Source organism: Grampus griseus (assembly GCF_964374135.1).
Source record: "Grampus griseus genome assembly, chromosome: 21".
In the NCBI taxonomy this organism is placed as follows: domain Eukaryota; kingdom Metazoa; phylum Chordata; class Mammalia; order Artiodactyla; family Delphinidae; genus Grampus; species Grampus griseus.
Window position 1 is genome coordinate 6,752,268 of NC_139015.1, and position 20,434 is coordinate 6,772,701.

Genomic DNA, 20,434 nt, shown 5'->3' on the forward strand with positions numbered 1-20,434 from the left:
AGTTAATTAAACTACTGGGTTCAAAGAAACGTGACCTTGGCACTAATATAGTGTAGTTTTATTTTTTGTCATTGCATTTCTATTTGGGGTTTTTAATAAAATAACCTAAAGAAAGGATCTAGTGAAGTCTAAAATAAGTTATCCATGCTTCTACATTTTTGCTCTCTGCAAAAGGATCAAAGATGAAAGCCATTTTTCTCTGCCAATACTCACAATAAAAGGGATAAATACTTGAAAGCCCTTTATACACATTCAGGACAAAGGGAAGCTGAAAATATTGACTTTCGTGAGATGCACACTTCAGGTCAGCAGGTGGTAGGTTTTCAGAGGTTCCTTTCTGACAACTGACCACCTTTGGACAGGAATTGGGATGAGCCCATCTCTGAGAAATCCTGCAGACAAGTCAGATACAGGGCCCAGGTCTTCAGAAGGAAACCCTGGTGCCCCGGAGTCTGAAGTTCCCTCTGGAATCTTCCATTCTTTTTTTTTTTTTTTTAATTTATTTATTTATTTTTGGCTGTGTTGGGTCTTCGTTGCTGTGCACAGTCTTTCTCTAGTTGTGGCGAGTGGAGGCTACTCTTCGTTGCGGTACGTGGGCTTCTCACTGCAGTGGCTTGTCTTGTTGCAGAGCGTGGGCTCTAGGTGTCAGGGCTTCAGTAGTTGTGGCACGTGGGCTCAGTAGTTGTGGCTCACGGGCTTAGTTGCTTCACGGCACATCGGATCTTCTCGGACCAGGGCTCGAACTGTGTGTGTCGTGTTCCCTGCATTGGCAGGAGGATTCTTAACCACTGCACCACCAGGGAAGCCCTGGAATCTTCCATTCTTAACAGTACTGCATCAACATTTAGGGCAGAAGTGGATCTGTTTTCCTAGGAGTTCATGAATTTCAAAGGTGAGGCACAGATCGCTGAGTTACATTTTCCTTTATGGTGTTTCTACAAAAAAAAAAAAAAAAGAAAGAAAGAAAAGAAAAAAGACAGTGGAGAGAGACTTGACTGGAACACATTAAATGTAGTAGAAAACTTTAAAACTTTATAATCTCCTAGTGAAAATATAAATCTCTAATTATTAGTATTAAAAGGGAATTTAGCATTTTCTTTAATAATAGCAAAATATGCTTTTCTCAAACTTAAAATTCTTAAAAATAAAGGTTTGATGTGTTCTAAAATGAAAATATTATTTGATGGTACAGAATAACTAACATGCTTGTCCTCAAAAACTTGAAAAAATTGTGAAAACCATGAATACATGAATTTAGTGAATGACTGAAAAAGGAAGAAAGGGGAAAAAATGCAATGAAAAATTGAAGAACTGAAATGATTTGCAAGAACAATAATGAATTATTTTAGTTTTGTGTCTCGGTCATGTTTTACAGCAATAAAAATAGTACTTTATAGCTGACTGAATAAGTAATGTTCTTATCCTAATAAACTCAAATATGAGTTCAAATAAGAAGGATTTCTTACGAGCGGAGGGGCGTTTTTACCTAGACCAGCCACTTCGCTTAATTGCCAGGAAATATGTCGTTCATTATCTTTAATCCTCCCAGGATCTATGTAAAATTCAATCCGAAAAACCGAACGATACTGCCCTTCTGTGAGTAGAACAGATGAAACACGGTGAGACAGATCTCCAGGGAGCTGCTTCTCTGCCAGTGCTGGCTTTTTTTTTTTTTTTAATGTTGTTTTCAGTTACCCCAGTAACTGCAATTTTAAAACGTAAGTTGGCGTCTCTCCCCGCCCTTGGTGTTTTGACTGCACTTAGTATCTACCTCTTCCTTCATTTATTGACAGTTGTTTACCATGTCCAATGACCAGCGACTTATAAAGGGGACTAGACGCACCATTAGGAAGGAGGTCGTTCAAAAGAATTTTCTGTGGCCTGAAGTAAGTGCCCCTCAACACTCTGATTCAAAATGAAATTGCCTGAAATCCTTTTTGGAAGCAAAGGGCTGAACCCAAAAAGTGTCCACCATGGAAAACTGCACACAATATACCGTTAAACTGAAAAAAGTAGGGTACCAAGTTATATATGGTATGAACTCAAATTTGTTAAAAAGCCTCTATTCAGGGGACATAGTCACACCAAGGCACATCAGTACAGCGACACTGGTTCCTGAAATACTGGATACTTCTGGATCATTCGGAAAACAGCTGTGGTCTCAAACCTCCCTAGGCTTTGTTTGTCTCTCTCCCGGCACTACCTCTGCCCCTTTGCATCTTGCTTCCCCATTATGGGTTAACACTGGGCCCAGTGCGGGGACCTTGAGATCTGCTCTAAACCTCTACTAATGTCCATTTTCATTGGTTGCCGCCTCGGCAAATATTTTTATAAATTTTTTAATATATTTTATATATTATTTTTAAATATATATTTAATATATTATGCCTGTTTATATGCAGAAATAATTGTTTTTTTTCCCAATACCCAACCTAACAGCAATGACTCTTGCCTCCTAAGATTTTAATTTTTCTCTAGAATACAAATGCTTTTGTTCACTCACTCACTCATTCTCTCCGTCTCATTTCCTCACTCTTCCCTTCCTTTCTCCTTCCCTGTCCCCCTCCTTAGTTCCCTCCTTCCCTCTCTCTCTCTCTCACTCTCTCTCTCCCCCTCCGTCCCTCACTGTGACTCACGTCACTCCCCCAGCCCGCATGCAAGGACAGCTGGCGAACAAATTCTGCAGGAAGAGCCACAGTTGTGCAGAGGCTCGGGGAGTCAGAGCCCCGGGAAGGCCTCTGGGGAAGGCGGTGCAGGTTGGAGTGAAGGTCTGGGCGGGGCCAGGCCGCTGGGCTCCTTGTAGGGCGGGGCGAGGAGTTCGGGCTTCTATCGAAGCACAATGGGAGAACTGCGGAAGGTTCCCCGCCCAGTGCCCAGATTAAACTCAAGGCAAGAGATGGTTCTGGATGTTGCGTGGAGAATGGAGAACCATGAGGGTAGAATTGGGAAGAGAAGTTAGATGCTACCTCCGGGACCCAGGCGGGAGGTGTTTGGAAGAGGGTGCTGTCAGAGGGAGAGTGGCAGACACTGCTGGTGTGTCCTGGTCCCCTTTCGCTGTTCCGTTGCTGTGCCCCTCCCCTGACAGCACAGGTGCGCTGGCTGAGGGCTCCCACCTGCCCCACTCCAGGGGATGCCTCACACCCCTGACGCCCTGGCCGCTGGGAGGTGCATCACCTTCCAGCCCCACCCCTTGGCCAATGACCGTCTCTCCGGTGAGGGAGGCTGAGTTCAAAAGCCCTGGACAGTGTATATATGTCCATGCCACTCTCTCACTTTGTCACAGCTTACCCTTCCCCCTCCCCCTATCCTCAAGTCCATTCTCTAGTAGGTCTGTGTCTTTATTCCCGTCATATATACGCTACCAAACGTAAAATAGATAGCTAGTGGGAAGCAGCTGCATAGCACGGGGGAGATGAGCTCAGTGCTTTGTGACCTCCTAGAGGGGTGGGATAGGGAGGGTGGGAGGGAGGGAGACGCAAGAGGGAGGAGATATGGGGATATATGTATATGCATAGCTGATTCACTTTGTTATACAGCAGTAACTAACACACCATTGTAAAGCAATTATACTCCAATAAAGATGTTTTAAAAAAAAAAAAAGCCCTGGACAACAGCCGGGATAGAGATGCACTAAATGATTTTCACTCAGGAGCTCCCTGTGGAGCTAGGCTGAAGCTGCGCTTCACCTGCTCACCCATGGTCAGCTCCTCTGCTGACCCTGCCCCCTCATTCCCTGCTCCTGGCCTCTCCTGCTATGCAACAAGCCACCCCCCACCTCTGTGACTTAAAACAACCATTTATGACAGTGTCTGATGGTCTGTGAGTTGACTGGGCTCAGCTGCTTGGTCCTCACTTGCATTCTCCGATGCAGTTACCCTTAGATGGCAGGTGGGGCTGAGCTCCTGAAAACCCTCTCCAGGATCCTCCCAGCATCTCAGCTGGGCTGGCTGAAGTCCCTGGGCTCTTGTGTGGCATCTCCTTCCCACTCTATGTGGCTGGCTTGGGGTTTCCTCAAACCTGGTGGTCCCAGGAGAGTTGGATTTCTTTCTTTTTTTTTTTTTTTTTTTGAATTTTTATTGGAGTAGAGTTGGTTTACAATGTTGTGTTAGTTTCAGGCATACAGCAAAGTGAATCAGTTATATATATATATATATATATATATATATATATATATATATATATATATATATCTCCATTCTTTTTCAGATTCTTTTCCCGTATAGGTCATTACAGAGTATTGAGTAGAGTTCCCTGAGCCCTACAGCAGGTTCTTATTAGTTATCTATTTCATATATAGTAGCGTGTGCATGTTAATCCCAATCTCATAATTTGTCACATCCCCCCACGTTTCCCCTTTGGTAACCATAAGTTTGATTTCGAGATCTGTGATTTGGTTTCTGTTTTATAAATAGTTCATTTGTATCATTTTTTATTAGATTCCACATATAAGTGATATCATATGGTATTTGTCTTTCTCTGACTTACTTCACTTAGTATGATAATCTCTAGGTCCATCCATATTGCTGCACATGGCATTATTTCATTCTTTTTTATGGCTGAGTAAAATTCCGTTGTATATATGTACCACATCTTCTTTATCTACTTGGACTTCTTAAAGCAAAGCTGGCTTCCCCCCGAGCAAGTGTTCTTAGAAACCCGGGCAGAAGCTGCAAGGTTTCTTGTGACCTAGTCTCAGAAGACACACAGTGCCCCTTGCACCATATTTAATTGGTAGGCAGTGGCTCACAGGGCCAGGCCAGACTCGAGAGAAGGGGCTACACAGGGGTGTAAATGCCTGACAGGGAAGGAATGGGATCTGAAACTCGAGATGGCCAAGTGTGAGTAGATGAACCCTCTGGGCCTGTGTGAAGAAATGGGCAGGGTCTGGGATTTTATTTCTTTGCAAGCCGACAAATTAGCCTGCACTGCTTCATGGATGCTGGCAGAAAACACAGGACTCCGGAGTCAGAGACACAGGACTTTATTACTCACAGTAAAAGCGTTAACCAAAGCTCCGAGCTGGTTGGTTCCCATGCCCTTTGATTCCCACGGGAGGTTGCAAAGGGCCCATGATGGGTGTCTGTACTCACAGGGGTCGAGTGTAAGAGTGGAGCACTGAATGATTGTGATAGTTTCCTACAATCTTATGTTCTGCTTGTTCTATCCGGTTCTGAGTGGGGTGTGTGCAAATCTCCAACTAGGGTTGCTAATGACTTCTCCTTCGTAGTTTCATGAGTTGTTGCTTTGAACATCTTGAAGCATAAATGCTCATGAAAAATTATCCATCCTATTTTAAGTCTTCAGTTGGTTATCCGTCATTGACTTCCAACCTATGCTTCTTTTCCCTACCAATATCCTGTTAGTCTTTGGGCACAAGTCGTCAAAATTTGTTTAATGTGAGTCTTACAGTTTAAAGTTTGTGTGACTCTTACTGTGCCCTGGTTAGAGACATCCTCCCTCTGGGAGCAGGACCTCCAGACCCACAGAGCTTAGGCCTGTGGGGGGATGGGACGCACGAATTCCCTGATCGAGTCACTGGGAGCGATAGGGAGCAAGACCACTCCTGCTTTTACCCCTTGGTTCTCAGATCCATGTATTTATCAAAAGATAGCAAAGAAGGGGACATAGCACCGTACAAGAGCCCCTGGATCCAGGTTTACACTGCACCCTAAAAATGGTACACTTCACAGGCCTCCAGCTGCAGGGAGCGTCATTGATCCAGCGCCCCGGCTCCTTTGTTTTCCTCCTTATCTACCACCCTGGGCCGCGTTCACAGCTCGGGCAAAGGGTGGCCGTGGTAATAAGGCCGGGCGGTCCCTTGAAGAGATGGGGCGCTGCATTGCCACTTTCTGCTGCTTGCAGAGACTATATGGCAGCAACAAAGCCCCCAGCACTCAGCAAACCACTAGTGAAGGAGAAAAATCACAGCGCTGCGATGAACACTCAGTGTATTTTTGTGCCCATGTTGGAGAATTTTTTCACAGAATATAGGTCTATCTTGGGTATAGACAGTGGGATTGGCTGATTTCTAATGTAATTGCAAGGGTCAAGACCTAAGAAAATCACTGGAAACAATCTAAATGACTGTAAACGGCAGATGTGCTACAACAACAGTAGCTCGAGGGGCTGGGACTGAAAACTCCAACCTCTAATCACGAGTTTGGCTCACCTGCAACCAGTTCCCATTCTCAGAGCCAAAAGTCACCTCGTTAACACAACAAAAGACAACTTTGTCACTCTCATCACAGGAAATTCCAAGGTTTTAGGAGCTTTGCCCTAGAAATGGGGACAAAGACCAGATTGATTATTCTTATTCCAAATCGCAGGTAAACAGTTCAGTAGTGTCAAGTGTAAGTTGCGCTTTGCGCGACAGTTTGCTGTGCGAGATGTACTGTTAAAGGTATTCGCATTTTTCAACTCGCAACCCTGAAACTCCAAACCCATCAAACCCTAACTCCCTCTTCCTTCTTCTCCCCCATCTCCTGGCAATTATTCTACTTTCGGTCTCTACGAATTTGACTCCTCTAGGGACCTCGGATAAGTAGCATCGTGTTCTATGTCTTTCTGTGACCGGTTTATTTCACTTAGCAGAATGTTCTTAGGGTTCAGACATGTTGTAGCACGTGTCAGAATTTCCTTCCTTTTTTTTTTTAAACATCTTTATTGGAGTATAATTGCTTTACAATGGGGTGTTAGTTGCTGCTTTATAACAAAGTGAATCAGCTATACATATACATATATCCCCATATCCCCTCCCTCTTGCGTCTCCCTCCCACCCTCCTTATCCCACCCCTCTAGGTGGTCACAAAGCACCGAGCTGATCTCCCTGTGCTATGCGTCTGCTTCTCACTAGCCATCTATTTTACATTTGGTAGTGAATATATGTCCATGCCACTCTCTCACTTCGTCCCAGCTTACCCTTCCCCCGCCCCGTGTCCTCAAGTCCATTCTCTATGTCTGCGTCTTTATTCCTGTCCTGCCCCTAGGTTCATCAGAACCATTTTTTTTTTTAGATGCCATATATATGTGTTAGCATACAGTATTTGTTTTTCTCTTTCTGACTTACTTCACTCTGTATGACAGACTCTAGGACCATCCACCTCATTACAAATAACTGAATTTCATTTCTTTTTATGGCTAATATTCCATTGTATATATGTACCACATCTTCTTTATCCATTCACCTGTCGATGGACACTTAGGTTGCTTCCATGTCCTGGCTATTGTAAATAGTGCTGTAATGAGCTTTGTGGTACATGTCTCTTTTCTTTTAAAAAAAAAATTGTTTATTTACTTATTTATTTACTTGGTTGTACCTCATCTTAGTTACGGCAGGCGGGCTCCTTAGTTGTGGCATGTAAACTCTTAGCTGTGGCATGCATGTGGGACCTAGTTCCCCAACCAGGGATTGAACCCGGGGCCCCTGCACTGGGAGCTCGGAGCCCCATCCACTGAACCACCAGGGAGGTCCCCATGTCTCTTTTTGAATTATGGTTTTCTCAGGGCGTATGCCCAGTAGTGGGATTGCTGGGTCATATGGTAGTTCTATTTTTAGTTTTTTAAGGAACCTCCATACTGTTCTCCATAGTGGCTGTATCAATTTATATTCCCACCAATAGTGCAAGGGGGGTTTCCTTTTCTCCACACCCTCTCCAGCATTTATTGCTTGTAGATTTTTTGATGATGGCCATCCTGACTGGTGTGAGGTGATATACCTCACTGTGGTTTTGATTTGCATTTCTCTAATGATTGGTGATGTTGAGCATCCTTTCATCTGTTTGTTGGCAATCTGTATGTCTTCTCTGGAGAAATGTCTATTTAGGTCTTCTGCCCATTTTTGGATTGGGCTGTTTGTTTTTTTGATATTGAGCTGAATGAGCTGCTTGTATATTTTGGAGGTTAAGCCTTTGTCCATTGATTCGTTTGCAAATATTTTCTCCCATTCTGAGAGTTGTCTTTTCGTCTTGTTTACGGTTTCCTTGCTGTGCAAAAGCTTTAAGTTTCATTAGGTCCCATTTGTTTATCTATTTATTTATTTTGTGTGGTATGCCAGCCTCTCACCGCCGCGGCCCCTTCTGCCGCGGAGCACAGGCTCCGGACGCGCAGGCTTAGCGGCCATGGCTCACGGGCCCATCCGCTCCGCAGCATGTGGGATCCTCCCGGACCGGGGCATTAACCCGCATCCCCTGCATCGGCAGGAGGACTCTCAACCACCATGCCACCAGAGAAGACCCCATTTGTTTATTTTTGTTTTTATTTCCATTTCTCTAGGAGATGGGTCAAAAAGGATCTTGCTGTGATTTATGTCAAAGAGTGCTCTGCCTATGTTTTCCTCTAAGAGTTTTATAGTGTCTGGCCCTACATTTAGATCTTTAATCCATTTTGAGTTTATTTTTGTGTATGGTGTTTAGGAAGTGTTCTAATTTCATTCTTTTACATGTAGCTGTCCAGTTTTCCCGGTACAACTTATTGAAGAGACTGTCTTTTCTCCATTGTATAATCTTGCCTCCTTCATCGAAGATGAGGTGACCATATGGGTGTAGGTTTACCTCTGGGTTTTCTATTCTGTTCCATTGATCTATATTTTTGTTTTTGTGCCAGTACCATACTCTCTTGATTACTGTAGCTTTGTAGTATAGTCTGAAGTCAGGGAGGCTGATTCCTCCAGCTCCATTTTTCTTTCTCAGGATTGCTTTGGCTATTTGGGGTCTTTTATGTTTCCATACAAATTGTGAATTTTTTTGTTCTAGTTCTGTGAAAAATGCCAGTGGTAGTTTGATAGGGATTGCATTGAATCTGTAGATTGCTTTGGGTAGTATAGTTATTTTCACAATGTTGATTCTTCCAATCCAAGAACATGGTATATCTCTCCATCTGTTTGTATCGTCTTTAATTTCTTTCATCAGTGTCTTATAGTTTTCTGAATACAGGTGTTTTGTCTCCTTAGGTAGGTTTATTCCCAGGTATTTTATTCTTTTTTTTTACAATGGTGAATGGGAGTGTTTCCTTAATTTCTCTCAGATTTTTCATCATTAGTATATAGGAATGCAAGAGATTTCTGTGCATTAACTTTGTATCCTGCTACTTTACAAAATTCATTGATTAGCTCTAGTAGTTTTCTGGTGGCATCTTTAGGATTCTCTTTGTATAGTATCATGTCATCTGCAAGCAGCGACAGTTTTACTTCTTCTTTTCAGATTTGGATTCCTTTTATTTCTGTTTCTTCTCTGATTGGCTAAAACTTCCAAAACTATGTTGAATAATAGTGGTGAGAGTGGACAACCTTGTCTTTTTCCTGATCTTAGAGGAAACGGTTTCAGCTTTTCACCATTGAGTACGAGGTTGGCTGTGGTTTTGTCAGGTATGGCCTTTATTATGTTGAGGTAGATTCCCTCTATGCCTACTTTCTGGAGAGTTTTTATCATAAAAGGGTGTTGAATTTTGTTGAAAGCTTTTTCTGCATCTTTTGAGATTATCATATAGTTTTTGTCCTTCAGTTTGTTAACATGGTGTATCACATTGATTGATTTGCATATATTGAAGAATCCTTGCATTCCTGAGATAAACCCCACTTGATCATGGTGTATGATCCTTTTAATGGGCTGTTAGATTCTCTTTTCTTTATTTTGCTGAGGATTTTTACATGTATGTTCATTAGTGACATTGGCCTGTAGTTTTCTCTTTTTGTGACATTTTGGTCTGGTTTTGGTATCAGGGGCATGGTGGCCTCATAGAATGAGTTTGAGAGTGTTCCTCCCACTGCTATATTTTGGAAGAGTTTGAGAAGGATAGGTGTTAGCTCTTATATTTCCTTTCATTCCTTTTTAAGGCTGAATAATATTCCATCGTAAGGAAATACCACATTTCGTTTGTCCATTCTTCCCTCAATGGGCACTTGGATCGCTACCTCTTGGCTGTCACTGCTATGAACAAACATCTCTATGAAATCCTGCTTTCAGTTCTTTTGGATGTATACCCAGAATTGGAATTGCTGGATCAGATGACAATTAGTTCTCTCATGTTTTCTTTCTTTTTTTTTTTTTTTTTTTTTTGGCCATGCCTCAAGGCATGCAAGATCAAACTTAGTTCCCCAACCAGGGATTGAACCTGCAACCCCTGCAGTGGAAGCGTGGAATTTTAACCACTGGACCACCAAGGAAGTCCAGTCACCGAAACTTTTAAAAATATTTTTAAAAAGGCTATGTTCTCTACATGTTTTAATTGCTGATAAATAAATGATCACCTGGGCCAAACAAAGAAACCTGGACATTATTTCATACAATACAAATGTCAGGATTATATTTTGACATTCTTTTTTTCTCCAGTCGCTATCCCTTAGCCTTTTTACTACTTAACTCTGTAGTAAAGAGGAGGTACAATAAGTCAGGCAGGTAAGAGTAGTATAAGTACGACACCTCAGGGAGCAGTATTCAGTTTCAACAGCCCTGAAGAACTGAAAACGACCAAATAAAAAGTGGGTAGAAAATGGAAAGATCTGAAGCCAAAAAATTGAGAGAAAATGAAAAGACTACTTTTAAATTGCGTGGGAGAGTGTTATCTATGTTCCCATTTAAAATTTTAGGTGACTTTTCATATAAGATCTGGGTTAAAAAGTTATATAAAAGTGCTTTTACAAAACACGTTAGCTAGAGCTCTTCCCTGAAGCACTGCTGGAAATGCCTTTGGGAACAATGATGGTCATCATTTTTTCTTTCTGGCAGAAACACTGAACAGTATCACTTATGTTTTGTATCAATATTTTTTTTATTCTTTCAATTTCATTTGCTAATATTTTCTAGAAGAAAAATTACCTAGAGGGCTCATACTTTCCTAGCAATCCTTTAAAATATTCTGATTGAATTAGGGCAGCAAAAATTTCAATGGTTTTAATAGATAGTATATTTCAAAATTGTTCATAAAATTATAAAATTAATAAGGGATGTATCAGAATAGACTTTGAAAACTCAAGCTAATCAGTTCCTGAGAGGATCAGATGTGTGGCCAGCTCCATGGGATCAACTGGGACCCTGCTTTCTGCACTCTGATACCTCCCTGGGGAAGGGGATGAGATTGCTGACAGAAAATGCATGATTTGAGCACTGATCAAAGTAACTTTATTAGAACTATTGATACCTCCTTCAGTTCTGTTGAGTACTCTACAGAAGTGAATGTCAAGGTTTTCTGCAATGTGGGATCAGAGCATGACATGGGGATCCCAGAACTACTTGTTATGATGGACCCCTTCTCTCAGCCTGCAGAGCTACACAGCTCAAGTGTGGAGAGACGTACAGATTGCAGGATCAGCTGGACTCAGCAGAATGGCTGATGTGGGACTCAAGGTCTGTGTTCAGTAAAGAAGTGAGTTCAGTTTTTAATATCCTACTGGCTGCCAACACACCGTCTCCCCAGGTGAGTTTTTTGTGTTAAGGTGCATCAAAGGCATTAAATATTTCACACCCTAGTCTTGTGGTAGGAGAAATATATCCGCCAAGGTCATGGACTAAACGAAGTCACATGTTGAAGTCCTAACTCCCAAAGTGACTGTTTTTGGCCTTTAAGGAGGTAATTAAGGGTAAATGCACTCCTACAGGTGGGGCCCTAATCCTACAGGACTGGTGTCTTTATAAGAAGAGACATCAGAAATCTCTCTCTGCGCCTGCACAGAGGCCATGCGAGGATGCAGCGAGGAGACGGCCTCACCAAAAACTGAACCAGGTAGCACCTTGATCTTGACTTCTGGCCTTGAGAGCTGTGAGACAATAAATTCCTGTTATTAAGCCCCCCAGTCTGTGCTATTTTGTTATGTCAGCCTGGATAGATGAATACAGTAATTTACCTAATCACTATCAGCTCCTTTCACGACATCCACAGTACATTTGAAGGAGAAGGTTCTTTTTCTTTTCCAAAAGAAAGATTTCTTATTACTTGCAGCAAGTAAGGAAAACCCCGGGGATCTTTCCCAAAGCAGTGTCTCCCCAGATAGCAAAATTGGGGAAGTTTTAAGCTAAGGGAACGTGCATGTTCATGAAGGGACTTGAGCTGTGGAGAATTCAGCATAGAATTGGGGAAAGGTCAACAGAGTCCAAGCTTTAGTTCAAGTCCAGCAGGAAGTTCTTTAAATACTTTGGACTCCAAAACAAAAAATTCTTGTGATAGTTCCAGTAAGACTCTACGTTGTAAGCATAGCTACAACAGTCCTTGGTAATGATGGGTTTATAGTTACAACAACAACTTCATGTGGAAACGGATGGTCCAAAACATTCTGCTGATGGTATGTTCATTTCTTCACCTTCACATGGAAGCTCACAGAAAAGGATCCAAACTGGACATCCCTTCTGGGGAGAGGAATGGCTTTATGGTGGAGTCAAGGTAGGTGCTCACTTTTCCCCTATGTGCTTAAAACCATTTTTGACAGTGAGCACATATTCATGTATTACTCTTGCATTTTATTTTATTTTTTTAAATTTTTATTCATTTATTTATTTATTGGCTGTGTTGGGTCTTCATTGCTGCACGCAGGCTTTCTCTAGTTGCGGCGAGTGGGGGCTATTCTTCGTTGTGTTGCGCGGGCTTCTCATTGCTGTGGCTTCTCTTGCTGCAGAGCGCGGGCTCTAGGCATGTGGGCTTCAGTAGTTGTGGCACCCAGGCTCAGTAGTTGTGGCTCGCGGGCTCTAGAGTGTAGGTTCAGTTGTTGTGGCGCACGGGCTTAGTTGCTCCGCGGCATGTGGGCTCTTCCCCGACCAGGGGTCGAACCTGTGTCCCCTGCATTGGCAGTCATATTCTTAACCACTGCACCACCAGGGAAGTCTTACTCTTGCATTTTAAAAGAAAGCAATAACAATAATGAGGGGGATAAAAAGATCACATTAGCGGCTGAATTGGAGAAGAGCGATGATGTATGTGAAGAAAGTATTTTGAGAGCTATAGAGGTGAACCAGACCAAAAATGATGGTGGATTTCCCCACTCCCATCAGCATAGTGATAACTCTTGCATGTATCAGTAATTTGTAAAATGACATGAACAAGTGAATTATAGGCTAAAAGTCACTGTGATGTAATTCTATAAGAGAAACAATCCTTTCATCATTACAACATGTTTATCTTTAGGCAAAATGTGTCTGACTTTGCCAACATAATCCAACAATTTGTAAAAAGGTTTGAAAAGTTATTGCGGCCGTTTACAGGAAATACTGGATACGTGCAGCCACCACTAAGAAGAGTTTGGGGCTTTTGACATTTTGGTGATCGTTTGTAAGACTTGCATCACTAACAGGAACACAAATTCGGCTATAATTTTCTTCTCAACGAAAGGGACGCAGGACCGAGGACCTGCCCTGGAGTCACGGCAGGTATTGCCTGCAGCTCTGAATTGTACCACCAGATGGCACTGCTCCGCTTTGAAAATTTTAAGGACTGAAACGCACAGCAAGAGTTCATCAAGAAACAGGCGTATAACCAGCGCCTTTTACCTGTAAATATGTATTTGACTTTCGCTTAGCAACACTGTGCATGTTACGATTAAGGTGACCATTGTGGAAAAGTGTGTCACAAGCACGTATTTCAACCTCCAGCATTCTGTACGCAGATGCCCTTGTGCTATATATATGCACACACACACTATATAATATATATGTATATGTAAATATGTATGTTATATATTTGAAACTATATATATGTTTTATATAGATTAGGACATATACAAGAACTAGTGAAATTAATCGGGATGAAACAAGAAAACACTGAATCACTTAATATTGCTTTAAAAATATTACACAAATAATCTAGGTTCAGTTTAGGAAAATTAGAAAATTCAGATTATCAAAATAACAATAAATTTATTTACAATCTTTCAACACAGCTTTTACAAAAGCAAGGCTGGCTGCTTCTGGAATATTGCAAGTCCAGGAAAGCAAAAGAGCCCTCAATGTTGCCCGTTTTTAACACTGTTGGTCCTTCCTATTGTTCTGGGGCAGTGCTTGTCTTCCTGATTTCCCCCCTTACTCCTGCTGTAAATACTGGATTTCATCAGTTCTGCGTTGCAGACATGTTTTACCTTTTGCATCTCTGAAATTGCGATACAGTCTACTACCGGTTTTTGCTTTACCGCCTCTGAGGGCCAGGGGGCAGTGCTGGCGTGGCCATCAGTGAGCAGGCGGTGACAGCCTTTGCTGAAATAACCTGGAAGCCAAGGTCTCCACCTGTAGCTTCTAGAGAAAAAACAGTCATGGGAGAAAGTGGGAAAGATGGGGAAAGAGGTGTATTTGTCAACGTTCCTGAGTCAGGATCAAAAGTAGACCAGTACTCCATAATTGCAAAGCAGGCTTCGAAGTTCAGACATAATAGCTTTCAGCTGAGTTATGGATTCTTTTAAGAAGTGCTACAACACCAGCACTTCAAATGGTACAAAGGGTGATTTGGGGTAAAAAAAAAAAATGTGTATCTCTGAGACAAAAAGTATTTCAGAAGAGTTGGGCTCAAACATGAAACAGTGTTAGAAAAGCCCTAATGATATATTTTGCTTTTATTTTCCCTTGTATTATAAAATTAGCATGAAATCAATCTCGATCTAATTAATTCTAAATGAGTTATTTCAAGAACTATATATAAAAATTCCAGGTGGTAACTGTGCCACAGTTTAATAGGCAGAAATTTTTTTCTCTCTCCATGGAACATAAAACAATGATGCATTCTATGATCAATGACATTTTAGATTAGATGGAATTAAGATAGCAAATGTAAACTACTGATACTGATGGTAGTGCAGAGTCATGGTCAAATTTTGCCAACTTTAGACTCAGAAGTGACACTGTCTGTGGGAGACACATCACTTAACTTCTCTAGTGCTCAATTGTCTTACACGTAAAAGAGGATAATGACAGTATCTATCTCCTTAGGAGATATTGTATAATTCACTTATTGTTTCAGGCATACAGTATACCTGACAATTGAGTCAGGTATACTGACAATTCACTAATAGTTAGACATTATAGGAAGTGAACATTACCAGAAATGGCTGTTGGTGGCCACAATTTATTCTATAATTTTTGAACTCTACTCCATAACACACCCATAGTTGTCTCTTATAAAAATCTTCTTTTTCTTCCCCAAATCTTCATGTGAGAAGATAAGTTCTCTACAACACTCTCATCTTAGGTGAGTTCATCTGTTCCCATGGCCTCGAATATTAGCTGATGCCCTCAAGTTTACATCTCTATGCTGGACTGTTCCCCTTAGCTCCCATGTTATATATCAAACTGCTTACTCAGAATCCATGTTTAAACATCTCAAGAATCTTAAACTTAATATAGTCCAAACAGAGCTGATTTGCTTTCATTTTCCTTCCCCAAATCCAGTTCCACCTAAACAGGCCCGTCTCAGCAAAAGGCAGCAGTATCCACACACTTAGGAGACACCCTGACTCCTCTCTTACCCTCTTCCCGACATTCCATCTGGAAGTACATCTTGATGGCTCTACCTTCTAAGTATATATGGACCCTGAACACTTAGCATCTCCACTGCTAAAGCCCCAGGCTACACCACCTTCATCTCTCATGGCCAGCTTCCGCAGTCTCCTTCACGGTCGGTCCTCCTGGCTTCAGCACACCTCCTTCTCTCATCCCACAACCCACAGGGCAGCCAGGAGTGGTAAATCCTGGCCTTCTTTCTGCATCTTCAACACACCATTCTGATTAGATGGACCTTTGCACTTTGTGTTCCCTTAGCTTTTCTTACTCCTGTTTACCATTTCAGTCTCCACTGAAATGTCTTCTTTTCATAAGGAGATGATGACACTTATCCAGCCATTCTCCTAACATATTACCAATAATACCTCATTTTATCTTTTTCAGAGAATTTGTCAGTGCCTGAATATTTAATCTATCTCTATTTTTTTCTAGCTCCCTATATATCCACTGTGTGTTTATTTTCTGACTTCTTCTAGTAGAATGTATACTCCTTAAGGGCAAACGTCTCTGCTTTCTTCACGATTCCATCCTCAGCCCCTGGGATAATGTTGATATATGGTGGGGACTTATTCACGGACTGAGCCTGAGAAGTAGTAGTCTGTAGAGTATGGCAGTCAAGGAAAAAGAAAAGAAGCACAGAATTTAAAACGAAAACACCTGGGTTGAATCTTAGCTGTACTTAGTAGCTGTTGGTTTTTATGCTGTACGCATTTCGGTAAGCTGCTTCAGAACTTTCCAAAAGATTGGGGACTATAAACAAATTTACAAGTAAAAGAAATACAGTGTGACCCAGGGGAAGTCATTTTATTTCCAGATGGTTTCTTTGTTGTCAAGAAGAAAATGCCAACCTACAGATATGTGATCAATGAATTTTCAACAGAGGCCAAGATAACGTGACGGGAGAAAGGATAATCTTGAAAGCAAACGGTGCCCGAGCAACTGGATATCCAGTTGGGAAAATTAACCCCAAGCCCTACCTCACATCATACACAAAAATGAACTCAAAATATATCTTAGACTACATGTAAACATGAAAACTGTAAAACATTTAGAAGAAAAACATAGAAGAAAATCTTAGTGATCTTAGAGAAGGCAAAGTTTTCTTATAGAAGATACAAAAATCATGAACTACATAAACAATGGCATATTGTACTTCATTAAAATTTAAAACTTGTGCTCTTCAAAAGACTCTATTTAGAAAACAAAAAAGCAGTCGCAGGCTGAGAGAAAACCTTCATAATATGTATATCTGACACAGGATGTATATAAAAATATTTAAATAACTTAAAGTTCTTTAGTAAGATAACATAATAAAGTGATATGAGCAACAGATTTGAATACAGATAAAGAAGTGGCCAATGGGCTTCCCTGGTGGCGCAGTGGTTGGGAGTCCGCCTGCCGATGCAGGGGACACGGGTTCGTGCCCCGGTCCGGGAAGATCCCACATGCCGCGGAGCGGCTGGGCCCGTGAGCCATGGCCGCTGAGCCTGCGTGTCCGGAGCCTGTGCTCCGCAACGGGAGAGGCCACAACAGTGAGAGGCCCCCGTACCGCAAAAAAAAAAAAAAAAAAGAAGTGGCCAATGAAAAGATGCTTAACATCATTAGTCATCAGGGAAATGAAAACTAGAACCACAATGGGATCCCACAGTGCCGGCCAAGATGAAAGACTAACGATACGAAATGTCGATGAGGCTGTAGACCAATTAGAACTCTCATCCACGTCTGGTAGGAGGGCAAAACGGCACAGCTACTGTGGAAAATAGTTTCTTATAAAATTAATCAGACACATACCATAACACTCAGAAATTTTACTCCTAGGTGTTTACCTAAGAGATAGCAAAACTTGTGTCAATCCAAGGACTCGTTCATGAATGTTTGTAGTATGTTACTTCATTAGAGCCTCAAACTGGAAATAACCCAAATGTTTATCAACAGATGGATGTATAAATAAACTACAGCATATCCATATGTGTGCAGTGAAATACGACTCAGCAATAAAAAGAGATGAAGTACTGATAAACGTAATGCCACGGGTGAACCTTGAAAACATTATTATATACAGTTTCATTTATATGAAAGTCTAGAAAAGGTAACAATAAGTTACAGTGACATAAAGCATCTCTGTGGTCACCTGGGGCTGGCATGGGGCAACTTTATGGGTTGATGGACATATTCTGTGTCTTCCTGTGTTGGTAGTTACGTTTATCAAAACACATCAAACTGTACACTTAAAATGGATGTATTTTATTGGATATTCATTATACCTCAATATAGATGATTTAAAAAGAAAATAGGGAGTACTCATCACTCAGAATTACCATCAGAACATCTGTAAGAATCTGGCTCTTAAAAGTGCTCAATAAATATGGCCGATTCTGAATCTAATTGGGTTAATATTTTCTACCCTTCTCATGATTTCTTTCATGAGGTATCAGGAAGCGCCTTGGGATCTGGAAGATTGGGTTCCTTGGGCAAAGAGCTCATTATTCTGAGTGAAGGATTCAGAGCTTGGCTTGTCGAGCTCAGGAAGGAGATATGGGAGTAGGGGGCTCACTGAAGTCTCACTACAAAGGGACCCTTACTCTCTATTTTCCCTTTTCATACGATAGAATCATAGGTTGTTGAGTGGGAAGAAACCTTGGAAATTATCTAGTTCGACCTCCAGTTGCTTCATCTTTGTCATGATCTCTGACTTGCTTTCTCATTTTCACCTCTCTAGGAGCCAGAGAATTCTTGCTCTTTCTTTTTCAAATCTTCCAGGAGTCTGGCAAGGGCTGATTTTTTTGTTTTCCCCTTTCCTTAAGACGTGCTTTACTCCACTGCTTTGACTTTTGTATCTAAATTTCATGTGCCCAAAGTTGAAGGTTAAAATTCATTACGCAAAGTCAAGTGCAACTCATATTGAAGATATAATGTAAATCAAGTGTGCTTATCACCATTTCCATAAAGACACACATTAGGAGATGTGTAAAATGTTGATCTCTCTTCCGTGGCCTTGATGACATTCCTGGACTAATTTACTTTTCAGTAGTGTCTTTTCACTTAATGATGCATGGGGAAGGGCAAACCTGTGATGCCTTTGTTCACGGCAGGGACGGTGAGGTGGGCAGGTAGCTTTGTTGGGTCTGATTCTTTTCTGTAGTTTACTGTTAGTGAGATTGTGTCGGTCTCAGCTAAGTTACCCAACTTTCCCGAGTGGGAGTGATATTATCAATGTATCAATAGAAAGATTTTTTCTTTATTGGGAATTATAGAATGCATATGGAAACAGTTTGGGCCATAGAAGACATTCAACAAATGTTAATTTCTTTGTCTCTCCTGCATCTCCCCCAGATTCACCTGGCTTCCCAGGGAATCCAACTCTGGTAGAAGAGTTGTACAAAGCAGAAAATTTCTGGGGTGTTCCAGAGCAGGACTGATGTAAAATTTGTAAAACTGTTTGTAAATTTTGTTAAGTATTTGTAAAACCTTTAGTTTAGCTTGCCTGAGCCTTGGCCCAGCCACTGGCTACTAATTAATAATTTCTTTCCCAGCTTTTATGTCAGGGGTTCATAGGTAGGGACAATGAAAGTATATCTCTCCCTCTTTACTCAAAGTTGCTGACACAGGAGAATTCTGTTTTTCCTCCTGGACATACAGGGTGAGTCCCTCTAGCTTACGGCTGCTCACATGTCACCTTGGTATAACTAGAAAGATTCATGTTGACCGCATCTGTTACCCTTAAATCATTGAGTTTCCAGCCTTTGCAAAGGGATCTAAAGTTATTTTTAATTTCACTTAAATCGTGAATGTATTTAGGCCAAGCTATCTCATATACAGAGTTACTGCCTTTTTCTAACTAAGATTTCCATTTCTTCAGTATTTTGATTACAGTGTAGTAGGTAACCCACTTCTGCAAGGAAGGAAAAGTAAGCAGACCATTGGGTGTGAAATTGTGAGCTGCAGTGTCTCCTACAAGTTACATGTGATGCAGGGTGAAGCAAAAAGTCCTCAATGAATGTTTCTCAAAATAAGGACGGTGGCCGATTAAGAGAGAGGGTGGACAGGAGCGTTTTGTCCTCCTTTGCTGTCAATCAGCAAAGAGTTCAAACGCAGGCAACATATTTATTGTTTAAAAATTCATATATTAATGAGAAGGTATTATTATTATCAATCTGTATTCTTTATTGTGAATAAAAGGATAAAACTACTTGTCTCTGGATTATAAATCCTGTTTTCAAATTTTTAATCAGAATAAATCCCTAAGAAAGCACTCTCTTTTCTTAAAAATATTGTTTGGGAGGATACAAAACGACCACATGGTATTCCTTTTTTTTGTTTTTATGTTTTGGCTGTGCCGCGAGGCACGTGGGATCTTAGTTCCCCGACCGGGGATGGAACCCGTGCCACCTGCATTGGGGGCGCAGAGTCCTAACCTCTGGACTACCAGGGAAGTCCCCACTTTGTATTACTTAAAACATTTTCTATGCACTGACTATTTTACTCCTATTGTAATTTTATTATCATTTGATTTACACGTAAGTATTATTTTTCCTTCTCTCCATCCCATCTCAGTTTATTTTTTTCCCTGTACAACAATGGATTTTAGCTTTTCTTTCTCCTGATAATGGTTATCAAGGGCTTTCTCTACTGAGCACAAAGTAGCCTGACTAGGACATATTTTGGAGAGAAGAATAAAATACGGGAATATGAATACTTTGCCTGTAGAACAATGTTTATACAGTTTTCATCTTTGATAACGTTTTGGTCTTTTCATCTTACCCCACACACAGGCTCCCATTTCACTCTGGGCTCTGGGCTCAGGAGTATGGACCCCCCCTGTTTATGAAATTCAGACTTTTTCAGTGCCAGTGACCTTCATTTCTTCTCCAACCCAGAATCTCAGCAAGAAGGTGTCTCAATGTTCATTCTCTTTACTTTGTTTTTCCCTCAGCTTTAATGAGGTATAATGGATATACAAAAACCCAGCA